The sequence below is a fragment of the Oreochromis niloticus genome, linkage group LG20 (genome assembly GCF_001858045.2).
Source record: "Oreochromis niloticus isolate F11D_XX linkage group LG20, O_niloticus_UMD_NMBU, whole genome shotgun sequence".
In the NCBI taxonomy this organism is placed as follows: domain Eukaryota; kingdom Metazoa; phylum Chordata; class Actinopteri; order Cichliformes; family Cichlidae; genus Oreochromis; species Oreochromis niloticus.
In genome coordinates, this window is record NC_031984.2 from 16,357,418 (window position 1) to 16,371,158 (window position 13,741).

Here is a 13,741-nt window from a genome sequence, read left to right on the forward strand (position 1 = left end):
AGGGTCTTTACTTTACAATGTTAAGTGCCTGGAGGCAACTGCTGTTGTGATCTGGCTCTATATAAACAGCACTGAATTGAATTGAAATTTTAAAGCTAACATTTGACTGTAGCTAAAACCCAAATTGGCCCAAACTGAGTTATGTAACAGGACAATGATCAAAGTGTCAAAGTCCTGACCTCAACCCTGTTTAAGTGCTGTGGTAGGACCTTAGCGCTCGTCAAAAGTCATTTTCATGTGGGTAAAGGTTAAGAGAGACTGATAAAGTCATACAGAAAATAATTACTTCAGGCTAATGCTGCTAAATATGGTTCTACATGCTACTGAATCGTGGGATGTACTTTTGTACATGTAGTTTTTCACTTCACACAGTCCCATGAAATGTTTCTTTAACGTGACATGTTCAGTTAAATGATCAATTATTAATTTCTGGCTGTCTTTCACAGTGTGTCTTTTGTCCTGTCTGTCAGTCCCCAAACAGCATGGTTCTGCCTTCTTCCTGTAAAAAGGGAGTTTTTCTTTCCCATTGTTGCCAATCACTTGCTCATAGGAGGTCATCGGATTTTGGGAGTTTTCTCTATTATTGTAGGGTCCTTACCTTACAGTATAAAGCGCCTTGAAGCGACTGCTGTTGTTGGCACTATATAAATAAAATTAAATTGAACTGATTTAATTAATTCAACTTAAGTCACATCAATGTCAAAAGATTAATTGACAAGCACTAAGCTATGTTTTTCTTGATTAACCAATTTGGTTTTATCCTTTTGTTATACATAAGCAATATGTCTAGCCTGAATAGAAGAACAAACAAAAAAACAAAAAACAAAACAGATATGCTACTCTGGCTAAAAAAAGAAGCCACACTTCTTTGCTAAGCTTTAGAAACAAAGACAGCCAACTTATAACCACCAAAACTATTAACAATTTCATTGTGTCAAAATTGGTGCACCGATGGAATTCTGGATTTTTAACTGACATTTCATTAAGGCTAAATATTCATAACTACGACAATAAACAACTCCTCTGCGTCTCCTAATTCACACAGCTGGTATACTGATAACGGTACTACCATTTCCATTTCCTTTGAGGAAGGCATCTCTTGCAGCATCTATTCTCTGAGCTCCATGGATCAAGTATTTCTACACATAACACACACACATAACACACACACTTCTGCTGGTCTGTTGCAATACTGTATGTTGCAGGTCCATGGGTACCAACAGTGAATTTAACACACTCGAGCGAGGAAATACACAACACCTAACCACTAGACAATAAAGGGAATGAAGAAATAAAAGGTCCGATTCATCAAAATCACCAAAGACTCTACCACCCAGTAAATTAAACAATATTTCATAATCACTCTGACAATGAGACAAGAGACAGCAATTTGGGCTGAGAGCTTCTTCGCAGTGGAGGAGGACACACAAATACACACACATACGCACATAATTATCAGAGCGGACATGCTCTAGAGGCCCCAGACACTCCCCTCGTACCTGCCCAATCAACTGTCCAACAACAGACACCCACCCAGCCTTCATTTATCTTGTCTGTGAGCGTATGTGTGTGTATCAAGCTAATTACCACCATGAACCATCCCACACAGAGACCTAACCCAGACATTGTGGCGCTGTCCAGGGACATGGGAGGTGGGTAATTAGCCTTCCATTATTACAACACACACACACACACACACACACAAACACACATGGAAACAGACACACACTGAACATTGAGTGGAGAGGTAGTAGGAGGGTTGGGAGGTTGTGTTTTAGGACTGTTTTGGTTCTAAGGACACTGTAGGAGGTCATAGTTGACAATCTGTAAACTGGTGAACAGCTGGGCTCTGGAATGGAGCTTCAGTTATAAGACTTGCCCATTCAACCCACCCGACATCACGCTAAAAGAAGAAATATTGCACATTTTTTAAAAAGCTGATATTCAGTGTGTTGTCTATTCTTGTCTATTTTTTATTACATCCTTTTAAAATGAATTTCTCTTCAAAACTGGGCGAAAACATTATTGCAAAATTAAGTTTAAAAGACTTTAAAACGGTTACATCAAATGTCAAGATTGCAAAATGTTTTTAACTATTAGATTCTCCATTTAGATTACAAATATCTCACACTGTGAGGACGTTAACCTCCACGAGTCTCCACACTAAAATCTTTTCTAGTCATTTAAAGGCAAAAAAAAGAAAGATGTATAAGTCAATATATTATTAAATCAGCAGTGTGCATACTCCATAATTTTCTCCTTGTCACATACTGTTAGTTTTGGATTGGTTGCAGCAATAATTGTGTTTATACTATAATTGTCATAATTGTGTCCAATTACATGGTTATTGTTCTTCTGTCTGAATGGAGAGTAGATAGAGGAGGATGCAGAAAATGAGACATTAGTCATCTGCACCAGCCAACAACAACACATACAGAACTCTGCTCTCCAAGAAAAATCCACTTTGCCAAAGCTAACGCCACCTGGGGGCCATGCACGGAGCACAGGGAAAAGGTGCAGGTGGGCCGAAGGTGTAAAACCTCTCATAATTCCAAGCTGGCCCAAAAAGTACTCCATTCCAGCACTGGTCCAGCTGTTGTCTGGGGGTGTATAATTGTGTCAAAACCTTCTATTCCCCTCCATGAGTGCCCCTCTAAAGCAGTTAGACACCCCCCTCCCCCAAATGGTCCTGGGCATCATCATTTTCCAGCAACCATCCATCTTCGGCCTGCAATTAATTCTCTTCATTTCCAAGCACAGGCCATAAATCCTGGCACACTTAATTAATTTCACGGCCAACGCGGGGCTCCCGTAAAGCGGGGATTGTTCTCGCAAAAGCCCATATTAATTATGCTATTTTACAGCCATCTCATTGAAGGCTGTGTTTCATCTTTCATAATTACATTTTCAACAACAACAGGGGCAACAAAAGGAGTCTAATTATGGATTTGGCGGCACACTCCCTTGTAATAAGTCAATGTTAGCATCAAGCTCACATCGCGGTGCTAAGGCGCTCCGACGCATGGTGTAGAGTAGGCCTGCAGAATCACTGCGAGCCTCCATGTTTTATTATGGCTCGAGTAACAATGATTTTAGCTGAGAGGACGATCATAACACTGAGCATATTGAAAGTATTTGGAGGCCTGCTGGCGTAAATCGTGTTGATGAAGTTAGAAGAGATTATTGTCATATTGAGGCTCTGCTGATCATTACTCTTGGTCTCTGCAGTGGAGCTTGTCAGCTGCTCTGCTGATGTTCACGCAACACACAAGTGTTTCTCATGTGTCTAAAAGGTGTTTATGGGCCACAGAGAAATGCCACATACCGGTCAGATTAAAAGGCTAAAAATACACTGGCAGCGCCATTTGTTCATAAGATTGTGTTCGCTTATTTAAACAGCGTGACACCAGAAAAAAGATCAACAGTGTGATTTTCATCCGCAGGCCTTGCCTCACGCTCCCTGCTGTTGCACTTTTCCTCCGGTCTGTGCTACAGGTCACCACCCAGTCGGGATGGGTGACGGCGATTGTGTTAACAGCCACCTACGCACTTCGTTCAGCCTTCCACCCACACGCTGCTGGAGCTGAGCAGTAATAATATACTCAAACACATTCCCTTAACACAGGACCTGCCATAAGTATGCCGTGATGCATGGGCTGTCACGGCTGCCTGGTTGGTGGTGAAGTTAAAACTGCACTTGTTAAGTCAAGATGATAGGGCATCACCTCTGACAGGCTTTTATTCTTCACCATTAAGCGGCTGAAACTACTTATCAGTTTATCCTTTAGTTAAACAATAAAAAAGTGCTAATATTATAATCATTTATAAAATCATAATCATTCTATTTCAGCTTCTCCTACATCAAGATTTAGCTTTTGGATTACTGGTCAGACAAAACTAGCAATGTGAAGGCGCTACATTAAAGAACAGGCTCATAATCTATCATGTCTGTATTAAATCTTTAGCTAAGTACCACTGACGCAGGTTTTTAACTTAAGTAAGGGCAGACTGGGGAAGAAAAAAAAGATTTTTTTCAGTATTTTCACATTTTAGAGACAGAAATATTTAAGCTGAAAGTAAACAGAATTTTCTTCATGAATAAAAATAATCATTTATTTCAGGCCAACGTGACACCCAATTCTTATTAAACACATACAGAATAGTAACAAATGTACAGTGAACATGCATCAAAAACGTAACTAAACATGCAGTGGCACCTTGTTCAGTCCACTCTTTTTCTAGAAATGAAAAAAAGGACACAAAAAGTCACACAGATCATTGTTTAGATTTTGAGAACCCCACTGTGTGTCTGTGCACTTATCAAAAGAAAGACAAAAACACTGAATTTGTGATAGGGACGCTGGTAATAATGGCTGCCTGGCTGACCTGAGAGTGCAGCTATGTCACCTCTGATCAGTGGTGTTACAGTCCACTGCCAGATAGTCCTTTCACTTCCTATTTGGCTCCTCACACTGAGAGTCTGTGTGCAATGGCAAGAGCCATAAGTCCTTTGACAGCGACCTTGAGTGTGTGTGTGTGTGTGTGTGTGTGCTCATCCATGTGCAACAATTACCAGCATCGTTGCCTGTGTGTTTGTGTGTCTGTCTATGTGTGTGCGTGATATCCCCCTCACCCCCTTTCTTTTCCAAGGCCATTGGTGATCAGTGGAGGTTAAAAGTTACAAATCACCCCACCCCCCCCTTGTCTGCACTCCACCCCACCTCCTCCTCCTCCTCCTCTAGTCTTCTCCACCTGTCCTCATGCTCACCCAGAAAGGGCCTCTTGGGGCCTGAGGTCTCATTCATATTTGGAACCAGGGCTCCTGTTGAGGGTCTGCAGCGGATGAGAGGCAGTGGAGGGCAATTACTCCTCTGCTTTAATTGGCATTATCATTTTAGCAGGCTGACAGAGATGGATCACCCAGCAGGACGCAGCGCGGCAAGGGAGAGGGTGTTGGCCTGGTGGACATGATAGGAGAGAGGATAAGAGGAGAAGATAGTGTAGGTGGAGAACAAGAGCAGAAAATGAAGGGTAGAAGCAAGGAAATAAATCTGATGCCAACACCAGCTGAACTACTTGAACAAATCACCCCCATTACACTAGAAAGCTCTGTAAAGGAATTGTGTGGGCCAGTAGCTCTCTGTGTCTGTGTGAGGATGAGCTAGTCTTCGTAAATGTGTGGCTGAATTTTATGCCCGTGTGTGAAGGGTGAAAGAGCACGGGAGGGGGGAGGAGGTGTATTAGTGTAACCCAGCGTGAAGCCTGGCGCGGGCCTAACGAGCAGCATTGCTGTGGCTTCATAACTCAGCTCCTGTAAAGCTGTCAGTAGAATTAAGAGGCACCCATTATAGGTGCCCATATGAGTGCCTCAATGCAAAATACCAGTCTTCTCCCTGCGGAGCCAGCGGCGGCATATAATTTTAGATACTTAGTGAATCATCTTCAAAGACAGAGTCGAGCTTTATCGGCTCCGTTGTTACAGATTCTGCATTAAGTACACATTTTTATGCAGTTTCATTTGAGCTTTTCCAACCTTGTCTTTGCTGTTTTTTTTCTTTCAGAACAGATTCACAGGTCTGCCATCTCAGAATATCCCAAGATCCCAACAATCCCCAGAGGCTGAACCAGACAACATGCCACAGAAACACAGTGATGGATCGATGAAAAATTATTATGAAGCTGTCCAACCTGAATTATTGTTCTGTCTGTTGATAATCCCTTATGTGTCTCTTCTGGCATCCAACGAAATCTGTCAGTCTGACTGAAAAAAAAAACAAGGGACGGTTCATGGGAGATGATGAAGTGAGTGGAACGGAGGATGTGGGCCCCTCACTTCCCGCCTCTTTTAGGGAAGGAATATACTTGAAGGGAATGATGCTGCTCTCTCTCTCTCACTCTCTTTCTCTCTCTCTACCCTGATATGAAAAATGAAAACTATAAGGGAGACAATAATAAAAATAGCAGTATGAGTGGACAGGCCAGAGCAGTCCATTACTCACAGCTACTTTGGGCTGCGTGGTAAAAATGTGCTGCTCACTGCAAAAGCATGCATCACCGCCGGCCCAAAACAAATGGGCTGTCTCCAACGTATTTACCTCCAATTGTTCAAGCATTTGTAGGGAGAGCTACGGCCTGTCCAGACAACTCAGGCCTGTCCGCCTGCAGGACAACAGAGTGGGTTATTGGGAGATATGATGAGAGTGCCATGCAGGAAATGTATATAAAAGATCGGAATCTGGGAGAATCCTAAAAAAGTTTAGTTTAAACAAAAAAGAATATGGGATGTAATGATAGTTAAACTAAATAAACTTGTTAGTCTTCTTTGCTGAGCTCTTCCATTACTACTTGTAAGTCATTTATTTCAGCCAAAATATCAGACTTTTGCTTCTGCTAGGTTTACTGTTAGTGTAAGTAGATTGCTGGTTATCAAAATCTTGTGATCGAAAGGAGGGAAGTAAATGATGCAAATGCGATCATTGCTGGAAAAATCTTGGGCCTTATCCAGATCTACAAGTGGTTATTAACTCTTCCAACTAAAACATGTAAAACAGTAAATGTGTCCTTCAGTCACTGGGAATTAGGGGAAGAGAATGACAGTGAACATGTTTTGAAATCTGTCAGCATGATGATATTACTTCCTATATTCATTTGTCTAAACAGCAAGATTATTGACCTGGAAAGACAAGCAGATCCTCCTCAGAGTTGTTGTTATTTTGTCTTTTTATCATTACAGAGGAGTATTAGTCTCATGGCTACAGATCTGTTTGTTTTCTCTCTGAAGCCACTGATGATTTTGGAAAGTGAGACGGGAAAAAAAGGGGGTGGGGTGGGGGGTGCATAAACAGAGCAAAGGAGACAGAAGGACGAGGGAGTAGGATTCACACAAACTACAAATTCAACCCCCGACCCCCACCCCCCTACCAGATTCTACACTAATGACTGAAGTTTGAGTGTCCCTGGGAGGCTTTGACTGGAGCCCGTCAATGGTGGATAATAATTTCATTTGGCCGGTTGTTTTAGACACTTATCTTTCTATTCTTGATCATTTTGGATTTAAAGGGGCAATCAGAACAACACAGGACCCCCGCAGAGCTTGGGGCTGGGATCTGAGCCAGCTTCAGCGTGCAGCTTTACAGCTCGGCATTTCCCATATCCTGGTGTGATACAGCTGTGCTTAATGACAGAGCCCCACTTTTAAACAGCTCTCCCGATTAAGATGGCTCTCCACGTCGCTACTGTTTATCTCCAGTGCAGTCGTTAGCTGGGATGGGCCCGCTAATGATGAGTAGTTTACAATATGGCACTCCGGCATAATCGGCCTCCTGTCATCGTTCCATGACAGAAAGGATCCTAGCAAGCTCAAGCCTATAGCTTTTTTACCCACCATCCCTACAGAAGGCAGCAGATTTAGAGAGCATCACAGTGATAAACAGGAATGAGTAAACCTATTTTCACTTCATGATGATCTGTCCTTAAGTATGTCAAGGCACTGCCTGATGATAAGTAAGTCAAATAATGTGCTGGAAGGCAAACCAGCAGTCAGTGAAAAGCCCCTTTACTGTTTCTAACCCATTCTGGGGAAATCTGAGATTGAGATGTATGTAACAGCTGAATTATTATTACCACACAACATCAGCTCTAACTGCTGGTGGTTTGATGTGTGGGTGTGTGTTTTGTGAAACAAGGTAAAACTTCCAAAATGTAATAAAACTAATAAAGCTAAAACGAGTAATGAAAGGGGAACTGGAGAGCACGGAGGTACAGAGAGAAAACGTGAAAAGTAGAAGAGAGGGGGAGAGGCAGAGAAAGAGAGAGAGAGAGAGCTGGTTATTTAATTTATATGGGGAGTGGGAGAGAGTGGCAGTGATACATGGGTTTGTTAGTCAATTGATAAAGGAGAGGAAATTTCTAAAAAACATTCATCACCAAGAGATATGGCCACCATACATCACCTATTTGCAAACAACAAGGACTAATATTTATCCCTGTGAGGGACAGAATGACCCTCACACACACACACACACACACACACACACACACACACACACACACACACACACGTGCATACACACCATATCGTCATGACCTAATTAAGCCTAAAGAATAGACGTTAATTGGAAAACGAAAACTGTACTCTACAAAACAACAAAAACATCTTATCCCTTTATTGCAAACATGAACGCCTTTATGCTGTTGCTGTGTGGTTATTTGCTTTTCTTTTTTTTTTCAAACGCAGATATACAATGCCCCACGTACGAGCTTTTAGCTGTGCAGCAGTCGTAGTAATGGGGTGTTTGGCAGAAGAGGGCCAGATAAGGAAAGTGAAGAAGAATCTGGTGGGCCTACATGGTTAGTTGGATGTACTTAGTATAGCCTATATGTCAGGAAAAGACAGTACAGAGTACCTCTGCACATGCATCATGCATATAAGCTAAAAACAGTACACCCTTGTGCCGTAACACACACACATACGCGCACACATTCTCCCTGTAATGTATTAGATGCTGAATCCTTCTGATACATTGCTGCAGGCGGAATCTTTCATCTTTCCCTCTTTCCTCATTCAGTCGACTTCGTGTGCGGAGACTTTTAAATTGTCAAGGCTGAAATTTAATTATTTAATCCCTCGTGATCGATCATTAGTTAAAACACTCGATCTACAAACCCTGCAAGCCCCCCCCCCCCCGAACACCCACTCTTCATCACTACCCCTCCAAACCACCCATTAAGATCAAGACAGCACTTTACAGATAGGGGGAGGGGAGGAACACTTTTCATTCACAAAAAACAATAAACACATTTTCAATTCCCCACAAGCAGTTTCCATTTAATTCAAAAAAACAAACAAACAAATAAATAAATGTGTAAATAAACATTGCTGCTGTGTGGGATGAGTGTTGGGTGTAAGTGTGGGCGTGTGTATGCGTGTGTGTGTTAGCGATGTATTGGGGGCGTCTTTGTTGCGACTCATAGTCCAGATGGATGACTTGTACAGGGGAGTGTATTTATTTTGCGGTGAGGGGACATCAGGAGATTTGTTATTCCCTGGCGTTGCCGAGTTTTTCACATTGCTCCACATCCCGGGGACCATATTTCATCCCCACACCCACAATCCCCAAACAGATTTATTTACAGGCTCTCTTCCTGTACACATACACCCCCCCAACACATGCATACTTAGTGCTACACACACACACACATAACACATACTCATGCATATATGCTACAAACACCAAACCTACTCAAGCACTGGAAACCACAAACACACCTTATCTGATATCAAATGTATGAGCACACACGATACAAACACTATTTCTATTTTTTCTTTTGTTTTGTTTTTTTGTTGTTTACAGCAGTATTCTCACTGTGAGCTTTGAATCAGGCTGTTTAAGAATATTGCCATTTTACCATTCAGCATAGGTCCACAGTCTCTTCATGATGGGGGTGTAATTGCTCCCATATATCCAACAAAGTGAGGGCTCTTTCTCCACCTGAGGAAGAGACAGAATAAGTAACCAGATAAGATGCATCTTGGGAAGATTAGTTATAAATACAAAAGAATTATTATTATAAATATGCCTAATAAACTAGGCCAGAAACTAGCTTAATAAATGCATCTACTTCATCTACAATGCTAAAATAAAGTTTAGCATTGTAGCAGCCTGCTTGTGCCTCTGATTCTAATGTGGCAGCGTAGTGCTCATTATTAATTATGCCTATTAAAGTGAATCTCCACCAGCACAGCCAGACTTAAGTACCAGAGTAAAGGTTCACTGGCTTTGTAGGGAACTCCCAATGCTCAAAATCAGTGGGAATTCCGGACCTTTCCAACTCTAGAGGCCGGTATCTGCTGCCATTGATTTACATCCGGAGTCTCAAAATGCAGGTAAAAACTCATACTGTAAATTAGCAGCAACTTTTTTTTCCCATCCTTGCCTTTGGTCTTCTAAAAACAAGTAGCCATCGGGGCTGGGGGGCTGACAGCTTCCCTTAAAAAGAAAAAGAGAAAATGAGACAGAGAAAAAGGGAGAAAGCAATGACAATGAAAGATTAAGAGAAATGAAGAGGTAAGGAACAAAGAGCACAAACAAAGAATATAAGGCTCAAACGAAAACCATTCCTCACCCCCCCTGCAAAAGGGAACCCAATGCTTAATAAAGGGGGTTTGTGGGGGTGGAGGGGGTGGATATGGTGAAATGTCAGGCACTCTGCGTACAAATGAAGAACCTGGGGATATGTGAATGCGAGAGTGTGTCTATGTGTGCAAGTGCGTGTGTGTCAGTGCAGGAAGGTGGAGGATGTTAGGGGTTCCTCGGCCCTGGGTCTCTCCCTATCTCTGTGAGTAATGATTCAGACTGCCAGTGTGACGGTGTAGTCCCATCTATAACCATTTCCACACAACGACACATATAAAACAAACACACATACACACGCATGCACGCACGCACACAAAAAAGAACATTAGTCAGACAGGAAACAGGGCAGGTGGATGGACACGGCAGCAGGCTGGGTTCATCCATTCAGTCCTGAAACAGACATGCTGTAAACACACAGGGAGAGTTTTAGGTGAAAGTAGACACTGACCCACCGGCAGCCGCGCTGACAGCTTCACTAGGCTAACGCAAGAATATTATATTATTTTTTTACATATACACTACATGCACACACAGTTTGTTTCTTTCACTGCTGAACCAACACATCTTGATAAAAACCTAAAAACAGGTGAGCTGATTAGGAACTATCTACATGAATGTAATTGTACTTTAATGCAAAAATAAAAGTGCTGTGCTGAGAGCCTAAATATCATCCTTTAATATCTGGTCAGCACAACAAAAAAAAGTTAGACGTCACTGTAGAGATCCTTTCCTAACATGTCTCCACTCTAAGTGATTATGGAGAACAGCCACAGTCAATTTTTAACCTAATGATATATTCTGAAGTACAGCTTAATGTAAGTCCAGCTCCCTTTTTGTTTCCCCAGACAGTCTTTTCTTGCTGAGATTCACAGGAAGCATACAGCATAGGGGAAGTTTGTTTTGTTTAACCCAGACAACCGAAGCCTGAACTCTGTCCTGCGCTTTGACAGAGAGGCAGGTGTAAGATATGAATGGCAAAATGCACATTTTATCATTTGTATCTAAAATCGAATGCATTAAGACTGGATCTCCCATCTTAGCCAGGAGAGAAACATATAATGTTTCAGTTTACATAAAGCATAATCTTATTTAGAAGCTGCTGAATATGAAAATAAAGAAAAGAAATATATGCTTTTTTAGCATCTGACTAAATAAACATGTTAGTGTGGGCTGTCTTTCTGCAAACAGTTTAGCCAGTAAATAAAACAACCATTACATTACGTGATGGAAGCGAACGTGGCTGTCCTGCGGGTTTAGAGTAGGTCGGGGTGTGGTCCAGTGGTCAGGGAAATGGCCGGATGACCTGAAGTGTGCTGAGTCATGTCCCAGGTGAGGGATAGAGCTGCCTCCACTGGGCTCCGGGACGTGCACTTAACCTGCAGTAATTACTGGAAACAACACTGAGAACATGGCAACATGGAAGTCGTGGAAGTGGCTCTAAGATTTCAAATTACTCTGAGCCTCCTGAGGAATGCTGCGGGGAGACCTAGGAGGACTGTAATGTGGATACTTGAGCTGGTTGTCTTAACATGCCTGGGCTATATCAGACAAGAGTTCATGACTCTCAAACAAAGAACAATAAGGAGCTTTTTTCAAAACTCATTTTTTATGCATAAAATCTCTGAATCAAAGCCATTTATAACATGCATTTGTGACTTCCATTAGCAGTGATCACAACTGTATGAATAGTGGCCTCAAAAACTAAACAGACAAAAACGATCAACGCCGATTGGAACTGCAGTAAAAAGGAGGAGGAGATGACTGAAAGGAGAATGGAAGAAGAAGAAGTAGGTAAAAGAAATAAGAGCCGAACCAGTAGGGAAAAAGAGGAAAAGTGGAAGAGAGACAGAAAGAGAGAAGGACCCTGTGAATGAGACCCAAATGGCTGCTAAAAATCATTAATCTTGTGAGGATCTGTGTCAGCGAACGGCGGCGACACAAAGAGCACTCGGAGCAGCAAGGAGAGCAGCTCAGTGACCCGAGCCCAATTGGCTGAGAAAGGCCCACCAGGCTTTAATAGACTTTTGCTGATCCAACACTTGTTTGCTGGGAGCCACAAAGAGGCGATTGCAGGGGCTGATGGGGGCCTGCAGGCCCGGGGGCTCCCCTTCTGGTCCATGATAAATGACCCAGGGTGGGCAGGGCCAGGGCCAGGGCCAGAGGAGAGGGGTGAGAGAGCTAAGAGGTAAGGAGGTCACCCGGCCAGGGAGGGTGGACAGAGAAGGAGAGAGGAAGACTAAAAGGGTATACGAAGAAGTATAAAGTATAGATGTTTGATAAGAGCAGCGTCTTTCGATCCGTGGAGGATGACAACATGTCTGAAGATTATTACAAACAGGGACAGTGCTGTGCAAGAACATCCTGATGGGAGTTGAGAGACAAAAAAAGAACAGATGAATGGTTGGGTTAGAGGAGGAGTCTGTGGCACTGAGAAAAATAAAAACGCCAGTTCGGCTCTAATCCCTAAAAATGCCTGGTGTGGCGCCCACCCACCTCCAGATCAATCATGCCCACACACTCAAACATGGCCAAAACAATATGACCGAGGGTCTGCTAGCTCCTGTGTGCAGCTTTCATGTGCAGACAATCAGAACACACTAAGTCTGCTCATAAACATTTATGCTTTACACAGTTGACAGGAAGATAAAGTCTTCTAAGATATTATAAAGAGACGTTTGAGGGCTATTAAATCTCTCTCTTTACTCTTAGCTTAATAACATGCCGGTGTTGTGTAGAGTCTCTGCTACATGACGCATATTTTCCAGAATATATGAAGTGGAGGTATAATGTAAGCCAGTGATAAGCTCTGACAGCTCCATATGCAGACAATTAGAAAAGGCTAAAGAAGCCAGTGGATGTTCCTCAGCACTGACATGTTAAAGTCTGACATTCAGGAACAACACAAAAGTTTTAAAAAAGAAACTGCTTCTAGGCACTTGTACACCTAGAAGCATACATCAATTAATTCTAAGAAAAATATTTAACTTTTTACTCAGAATTACTGTAATTATGTTTTCAGTACATGTGGGTATCTTTAGAATTACAGTAGCCAGTTATTGGCTAAGAAAATACAGATGTAAATTGCAGTTATGACCTGAGAATATGGTCTTTAATTATGTCCTGCCTGCACTATGATATTTGGTTCTTGTGGTGTCGCCTACATTCTGTGGTCACACAGCCACCAGTTTATGACAAAACCCAATATCATGCATACGCCTCAGCAATAAGCCAACTGGAAGGAAGCCAAACTATTGTACATAGCATTGCAATTTACATTAATGAAATGACCACAGCAAAAGGCAGATTTATTGTTCTTTTTCTTCTGGGATTAAGCCAGTACAGTGCATACTGACATTTATTTGTTGTTATATTTACTACATGTCAATCAGAGACATCTAATCTCAGAAAAGGCCTACAATTATGTCTTGGCCTCCCCATCATATTTTTATATCCTCTCTGTTGCTCTGCCATATCCAAAAAAGCAAAGCAAATAACTTCAGTTTTGAAGTTGGAGCTGTCTGCATGGGGTTAGTGCCAAAAAGAGACTGCATGTCACTGATGATACACGTCAAACTATTAGCAATGAGTAAATGCGCCACCAGAGG

General features: G+C 42.2%; 1 long non-coding RNA gene across 9 annotated transcripts in view; it reads right to left on the minus strand.

The window, feature by feature from the left end:
* Window positions 1-4,103: 4,103 nt before the first annotated feature.
* LOC102082279 (uncharacterized) overlaps window positions 4,104-13,741 on the minus strand; it is a 54,918-nt gene continuing 45,280 nt past the window's right edge. For 2 of the 9 annotated variants that reach the window (XR_001224842.3, XR_001224841.3), the window contains 3 exons: window positions 11,353-11,524; window positions 9,409-9,989; window positions 4,104-7,743 (listed from right to left, as the gene is read on the minus strand). This is a non-coding gene — a long non-coding RNA (uncharacterized LOC102082279). Of the gene's footprint in view, window positions 7,744-8,799; window positions 9,990-11,352; window positions 11,525-13,741 lie in introns of those variants that run through there. The other 7 variants (XR_003215577.1, XR_003215576.1, XR_003215578.1 and 4 more) reach the window with 7 other exon arrangements.